The sequence below is a fragment of the Propithecus coquereli genome, unplaced genomic scaffold (assembly GCF_000956105.1).
Source record: "Propithecus coquereli isolate 6110/MARCELLA unplaced genomic scaffold, Pcoq_1.0 Scaffold336, whole genome shotgun sequence".
In the NCBI taxonomy this organism is placed as follows: Eukaryota; Metazoa; Chordata; class Mammalia; order Primates; family Indriidae; genus Propithecus; species Propithecus coquereli.
In genome coordinates this window covers 986,231-994,080 of record NW_012149019.1, presented here as the reverse complement: position 1 = coordinate 994,080, position 7,850 = coordinate 986,231, and positions in this window count along the sequence as shown.

Here is a 7,850-nt window from a genome sequence, read left to right as displayed (position 1 = left end):
TGAGAACAGAATGCTCTGGTATATTTCAAAGTAGTTCCTTTCCCCTCCCTCTGCTGGAAACAGGAACCTGGCTGATTTCCAGGAGGTAAAACTCACAAAACCGTGTGTCGCCCACCACCCCACCACGTGTGACTGGGTCCAGCTGGAGTTTTCAACTGTAAACTTGCCCATGCTCAGCCTCCAGTAGTTTGCCAAGTACAGTTCAAGTTTTCCAACCCTGACACTCGTTCCCCTGGAGGTTGCTACTCCATGGATTTCTGCTCTGATAAATTGTAATTCACTTATCTGTCTGTCTGTCTACTTGTGTGAGTGGCAGTTTGGCCTGTGATCTCACTTCCCTGATGGAGCTAAGAAGAGCTGCTTGTTGATTTTTCAGTTTGTTCCGCTTCCCACCTGTTGTAAGGATGGAGGGAAGACTTCTAAGCTCCTTACATGCTGGACCAGAAACCGGAAGTTCACTAGTATGCTTTGCGTAAAATTTTATGTTTGTCACCCAATATCCATTCTCTTTCTTCTGATAACAAATGCTAACCTGATTTTTGCCTAGAGAATCAAACCGTACCCCATTCTCAACCAATCTGCTTCTCAGGTAGAGCTGCCAGCTGGACCGGGCTTGGCCAGCATCATAGTCCTTTGGCCATGATGGATGGTCCAGAGCTGTTCCTGTGACCCCATTGAGACTGTGAGAGGCAGATCTCTTCTTGACTCTCTGCATTTTTTTTTTTTTCTGTTTCCCACTAGGCTTGAATCTTATAAAAATTAAGGCTTAACTTGCTAGGGTTACCACAAGTTATAGGTTCTACCTGAAATGGAGACAGTGCAGAAGAAAATCAAAGCAAAAAAAGAAGACAAATCCAACTCCTGATAATGTTATTATCAATGAGGTCCTTCCTGGCTCAAAGAAGTCTCTAACTGGTGTTCCTTCAGTCGCCACAGCCAATGCATATCTCTTTTATTTTTTCCCAGGCTGGTTTGAATTAAAGTTTTCTGTCTCTTGCGAATTCAAAACCTCTAACAAATAAAATGTTCCGTTAACTGAATTCTGCTATATCACAATTCTAATAGTGGCCTGAAAACATATCTGTGGATATCAAAAATCCCACCATAATGATTAGATTATAAATGGTGTTTTTTTTTTTTTTTTTAGTCCTATCTTCAGAATTCTCAAACGTGCTCTCTCACTTAGAAATTAAGCCACTGCTTTTTCTACACAAGAATTCCTTTCATGCCATCCCAGCGAATCTGCCTCTGTGCTCGCAGAGGCAGAACTGGTTCTCATTGTGCGAAGAGTCACCGTTGCCAGTTCTGCTCCATTTTTCCTGGCAGCTCCAGCATCCAATCAAGATTTCTGGGTCTTTTCCAATTATAACACCATTTAGAAATACTCAGCATTTTCCAGCCTTGAATAATGTATTGATTTTTTTAAAAGAGAAAATATTCTTACAGACCCCCAATGTTGACTTAAATTGTTTTTATTATAATTTTACCTAAATATATGCAAACATAAAACCCTACAAACTCTTGGGCTTATAGCTTCTAGACAACTACAAAAATAAATTTACATATCAAATGTAAAATAAACTACAAAACCAAAATGAAATCGATACTGGCTACATTAACTTAACAGGACAGAGGAGGGAGTCTTGCTGCAGTCCTGGCTGCTCACGGCTTTGGAGGCCAAGGTGTTTGATTACTCCGAGCTCTGAGCTGGGCATTGTTAGATGATTCTTTCCTGGGCAAGGGGGTGGGGTGGGCCTGGATTCTCCAACACTTTTCTGTATTTAAACCACTTCAGTGTTTCATGAGCATGGCTTCCCATAAAGCCACTGGCCTCTACTCAACACAACTACAGCTGTTATTTATAAAGACTCTCTGCTGTTTATTCTTGAGTCTGAATGTTGAAATTATACCAAATGCAGCATCAGCATAATAATAGACATTTGAACTGTGAGAAGTAAAATCACTTGACGGTCCACAATAAGGTGGTCAGCTAAGGACTAGAAAATGCTTAGATCATTTTGAAACAACTTTACTGAGGAACAGTTTACATATTAATACAATAAAATGTACAGATTTTATACACTTGGATGAATTTTGACAAAGGTATACACGTGTGTTAGTAACACACCAATCAAAATATACATTGTTACCTCTCAGAAGCTTCCCTTTTGTCTGTTTCAGTCAATCTTCTATCTGACTGCTGCAAAAGTTGTGAGAATTAAAATGGAGTCACTAATGTTAAGAAAACCCTGACAAATACAGCAAGGAAAGGCCATGAAGGGAGGGTTCTCACGCCTGTGTGCCCAGCAACATAAAAGCTATATGAAAACCACAACCTTGCACAAAGACCACTGCAAATTTCACACAAAAAATACTTCTGCAAGGACTTCTGCCCAACCTCAGACTGGTGTCACCCTTGTTATTGATCTTTGTAGACAAAGATAATTATTTCAAAAATAATTATTTCAAATTATTACATAATTATGTAATCCTCCTCATTGTTTTCCTTTAAAAGCCTTTTTCTTTCCTTACCTCCCAGAATACACACAAAGTTTACTCTGACAGGTGACATGTGTATTGGCATTGCAATGTTCCATTCCCAGATAAATATCTTTTTTTTTAGAGAGCCTCTTTCTGCCAAACCCACCCTTCACACACTCAGTCCCAAGAAAATCACTTCCATTTTGCTGAAGGACTTCCTATACATGACATCACATAGTACCATATAGTCTTTTGCTTCTGGCTAATTTCACTCGACGTGAGGTATTTGAGATTCACCCATGGGATTATGTACATTAGGAAGCAGTCCATTTCTCTTGCTGAGTAGTATTCCATTGTATGGCTCTACCACAATTTGTTTTTCTGTTCACCCGTCAGTGGACATTTGGGTTGGTTTCAGATTTCGGCTCTCGGGCATAAAGCTGATGTGAACATTTTTACGTAAGTCTTTTTGTGGATATATGCTACCTGAGAAATGGAATTGCTGCGTCTATGATATGTATACAACTTTATAAGGAATTACCAAATTATTTTGCAAAATGGTTACACATGTTTTGCATTTCTACGAGTAATATTTGAGGATTGACATTGTTCTACATTCTTCTCAACACTCATGTTATCAATCTTTTTGAATTTTAGCCACCCTAGTGGGTGTGAAGTGGTATCTCAGTGTGGTTTTAATTTACCTTTGCCTTTTAACTGACCAATGCTGAACAATTTTCATGTGCTTTTGGCCCTTCATGTGTCTTATGCTATGAAGATTCTGTTTCCAATTGTCTTTAAAAAACAAAATTGGTTGTTCGTCTTTTTTATTAGTTTCTGGAGTTTATACATTTTAGATAGAAGTCCTTAGACATAAGTATTATAAATATATTCCTCCATCTTATTGTTTTAAAAAAGTTTCAAAAGCTTGCCCTTTTGTTTTTCTAACAATGAAGAAAATATTTTAAAAGCCTGCATTTTCATTTTTGTAACAGTCTCTTGAAAAGCAATAATTTTTAATTTTCATAAATTCCAACTTACCAAACTTGTGTTTTCTTCATTATTGCAGGCACTCATACTCACATGCTCGCTTTCCTTCCTCCCTTCTTTCCTCTTTCTTCCTTCCTTCCTTTCCTCTCCCTCTCTCTTTCTTTCCCTCTCTCTCTCTCTTGTCCTTTCTAAGATATCTTTGCTTAGTCTGAGATTGAGAGGAGCTCTGTGTTCTCTTCTGGATTCTGTATAGTTTTAGATTGTGTTTTTAGGTCTATGAGCTAGTTCAGGGTAATTTTGTGGTGCATTCCGGATTAGAGGTCAAGGTTTATTTCTTTCTGTACGGATACCTAGATTTTCCAGTGCCATTTATTAATATGGCTTTCCTTTCAGAATTTTTCAAAATTCTATCAAGTGTATTTTTTTAACTTTGTTCTGTTCCATTGATTTAAACATATATTCTTATGCCAGTACTTATATTTGTTTGGAATTTATTGAATGTATTACCTCAGTATATTTATTGAATGCATTATTTGTAATTTTCATATGAGTAGTTGAATCAATGTGTCAGTACCTACAGAAATGCTTGCTAAGATGCTGTTGAGTCTATAGATCCATTTGAGGAGAACTGACATCTTAATAATATTAAGTCTCTCATCCATGGACATAGTATAGCTCTCTATATGTTTAACTCTATTTCGTCTGTGAGATTTCTAGGTAAAGATCTAACATATTTTGTTAAATTTATTACAAAGTATTTTTTGGTTTTAGATGCTATTATAGATGATACTTTAAAACTTTATTTCCCAATTGTTTATTGCTAGTATAGGGTAATGAAATTGGTTTTTGCATGCTGACCTTATAACTTGTGACCTGGGTAAATTCACCTATTAATTCTAATAATTAGTTTGTATATTCCTCAGGATATTTTAAGAGAAAAATTTTATGGGTTTCAAATAAAGATGGTTTTAATTCTTTTTTTTTCAATTCCTATTTATTTTTATTTTTAAATACCTCATTGCATTGTTGAGGGACCTCCAACACAATATGGAATAAAAGGATTCAGAGCCTTGCTCCTGAAAATAAATGGAAAGCATTCAAAACTGATGATTAAATAAAATGTTGGCTGTAGGTTTTATTTGTGGATGTCCTTTATTAGATTGAGGAAATTCCTTTCTATTTTTTTTTTTTTTACTGATTGTTTTTGTAATGAATGAGTGTTGAATTTTGTACAGTGCAATTTACTTTTTGCATCTATTAACCTGACCATATGATTTTCTCTTAATATATAAATTACATTGATTTTTGAATGTTGAACAAATATTGCACTGCTGAGATAAACCCTTCTAGGTGATGATGCTGGATTCAGTTTGCTAATATTTAATGAGCATTTTCATGTTTATGAGAAATGTTTTCATGTTTCATGAGAAATATTGGTCTGTAATTTTTTTGGGGGTAGAATCTCTGTCAGATTTTGATGTTAGGGTAATGCTGGTTTCACAGTAGAAATTGGGAAGCATTTTTCTCATTTTATCTTTTCTGGAAGAGTTTGTGTAAGATTGGTATTTCCTCTTTAAATGTTTGATGAAATTCACCAATCAAGCCATCTGGACTTGGAGGTTTCATTTGGAGTAAATGTTTAATTATAAATTCAATTTTAAAAGTAAACATATAACAATTCAAAATTTCTATTTCTTTGATAAGCGATATTTTCAAGAAATTTGGTCATTTTTTCTAAGTTGTCAAATTGTTTTCATGTACTGTTCATAATATATTTTTGTTATCCTTTCAATATTTGAAAAATCTGTAGTTGTTTTTTTGATTTCATCATCTTATTGTTAATTTATATTTTCTCTCTATTTTCTTGAAATTTCATTATTCTTTTCAGAAAAACCTAAGTTGGGCTCTGTTGATGTGCTAAATAGTTTGTTTTCTATTTCATTGATTTTATTGAATAAATCTTACTCTTTTCTTCTAGTTTTTTTATATTGGAAGCTTAGGTAATTAATTTTATACTCTTCTATTGAAATGTAACCATTTACAGCTATTAGTTTTACTTTAAGGACTACTCTATGTGCATTCCATAAACGTTGATATTTTCACTTCTCAATATTCAGTTAAAAATACTTTTAATGTTTCTGGGAATTTTTTTTTCTTTGACCCATTTCTTATTTAATGTCTGCTGTAAAATCTCCAAATATTTGGAGATTTTCTAGATATTTTATAATTACCGACATTTATTTTGAATTTAATTTAAATGTGGTTAGAGAACATAATATTTATGACTTTAACCCTTTGAAATGATTAAGACTGGTTTCGTGGCCCATTGTATTCCATCTTGGTCGATATTCCGTGAGCCTTGGAAAAGGTTGTGTACCCTGCAGATGTTATGTGTAATGTTCTACAAGTGTCAATGTTGGTTAATAATATTATTTATATCTTTTATATTCTTACTGATTTTTGTTTACATTTTTTATCGTATATTGAGAGCTAGACATTGAAATCTCCAACTATGCCTGAGGATTTACTCTGAATATCTTTTGTACTATTTTCACTTCATGTATTTTGGAAATATTTGTACACATTTAGGATTGTCAGGATTTCTTGATTTTCTGACCTTTTTATCATTATGAAATGATTCTCTTTATATCTGCCTACACTTCCCTTCTAAAATTCTATTTTGTTTGATATTAATATATTCACACCAATTTTCTTGTGTTTCCTCTTTGTATTGTATATCTTTTTCCATTCATTCACCTTGTCTATACACCTTTATATTTAAAATTCATGCCTTATAATTCCTGCCATTTCCCAGACCATAAAGTGGGAAAGGCCAGCCTGGCCAACCTATGGTCTGAGCATCCATGCCCCTTATTTTTTGTGTTTTAAATAAAGATCTCTGCATTTTATTTAAAGTAGTTAGTCCACTGTAATTGTCAGTATCATTGGGTTTCCCTCTACCATCTTGCTATTTATATATTTGTCCTCTGTGTTCTTTGTTCATTCTTTTTTGTTAATTGGGTGTTTTATTATTTTGTTTCTTATATGTATTTTGGCTATATGGGTATTGCTTTTGTCTTTATATGGATTAAAATATTGATCCTTAACTTATCACATTCCTTGATCAATGTTATTGCACTTTGTGAATAATAAAACTTCACAACAACATAATTTCATGTGTATTCTATCCTGTTCTTTATGCTATCATTGTAATATATATTACTTCTGCATGTTATAAACCCCACAACACATAGGTTTTTTCATTTACTTTGAACAGTTAAATTTTTCTTAAAAATAAAAGTAATATTTCTATTTTCTCACATACTGACTTTCTTCAGTGTTCTTTATTTCTTTCTGTAGATCCAAGTTTCCACCTGGTATCCCTTTTCAGTTTATATCTAACTTGAGAAACTTCCTTTAGCATGTCTTATAATACAGGTGTACTAGCAACAAAATCTCTCTGCTTTCATTTATCTGAACACCTTCATTGTTGAAAGTTTTTATCACTGGATATTGAATTCTAGGTTGATAGGTTTTTATTTTCCTCAGAACTTTAAAGTTGTTTCAATGTTTTTGGTCTTTCATTGCTTCGAATGAGAAGTTCAGCATTTTCTCAAATATTATTGCCCTGTATCTAGTGTTTCTTTTTGTTTGGCTTCTTTGTAAATTTTCTTTATATCATTGTTTTAAGGCATTTAACTGTACTGTTCCTATATGTCATTTCATTTGTATTTATCCTGTTTAAAGTCTACTGAACTTACAGTTTGTCTGGATTGCTGTATTTGATCAAATGTTAAGAAATTTTAGCCAACATTTAAAAAAATAATTTTTCTGATCTTTCTCTCCTCCTATTGGGGCTCCAATTACACCTATTTCAGAGTTCTTGACACTGTCCCCAGGTCATTGAGGCTCTATTCATTTTTAAAAAACAAATATTTTTTCAGCAAATACTTCAGTCTCAATGATTTCTATTGACTTGTCTTCAAGTTCATTTACCCTCATTTCTCTGTGTCCAAACTGTTGTCAATCCCATACATGTGGCAGATAAAGATATAAAGGATTTCAGGAGTTTTGCAGGGCTTTGCCTTGAAGGAATATGTGAACATGTTAGTTCACAGGTAAAAAGCTGCCTTGCCTCAGGAGGGCATCTCACTGATCAGGAGCGTTTGTATGGTGACGCCTGTCTCTCAGACCTGAGGCCTGCCTGACCCTTGTGTAAGACAAGGCTCGGCATGTGGTCACAGGTCGAGAACTGATCAAAGAATGCCCGCCTGACAGACACCTGTAGCTGTGAGACAATTAGCCTTAAGGACAGTTCCTGCTTCACTTCTGACCACTTGTCTCAATCAACAAGAAACTAGATAAAGAAATATATAGCC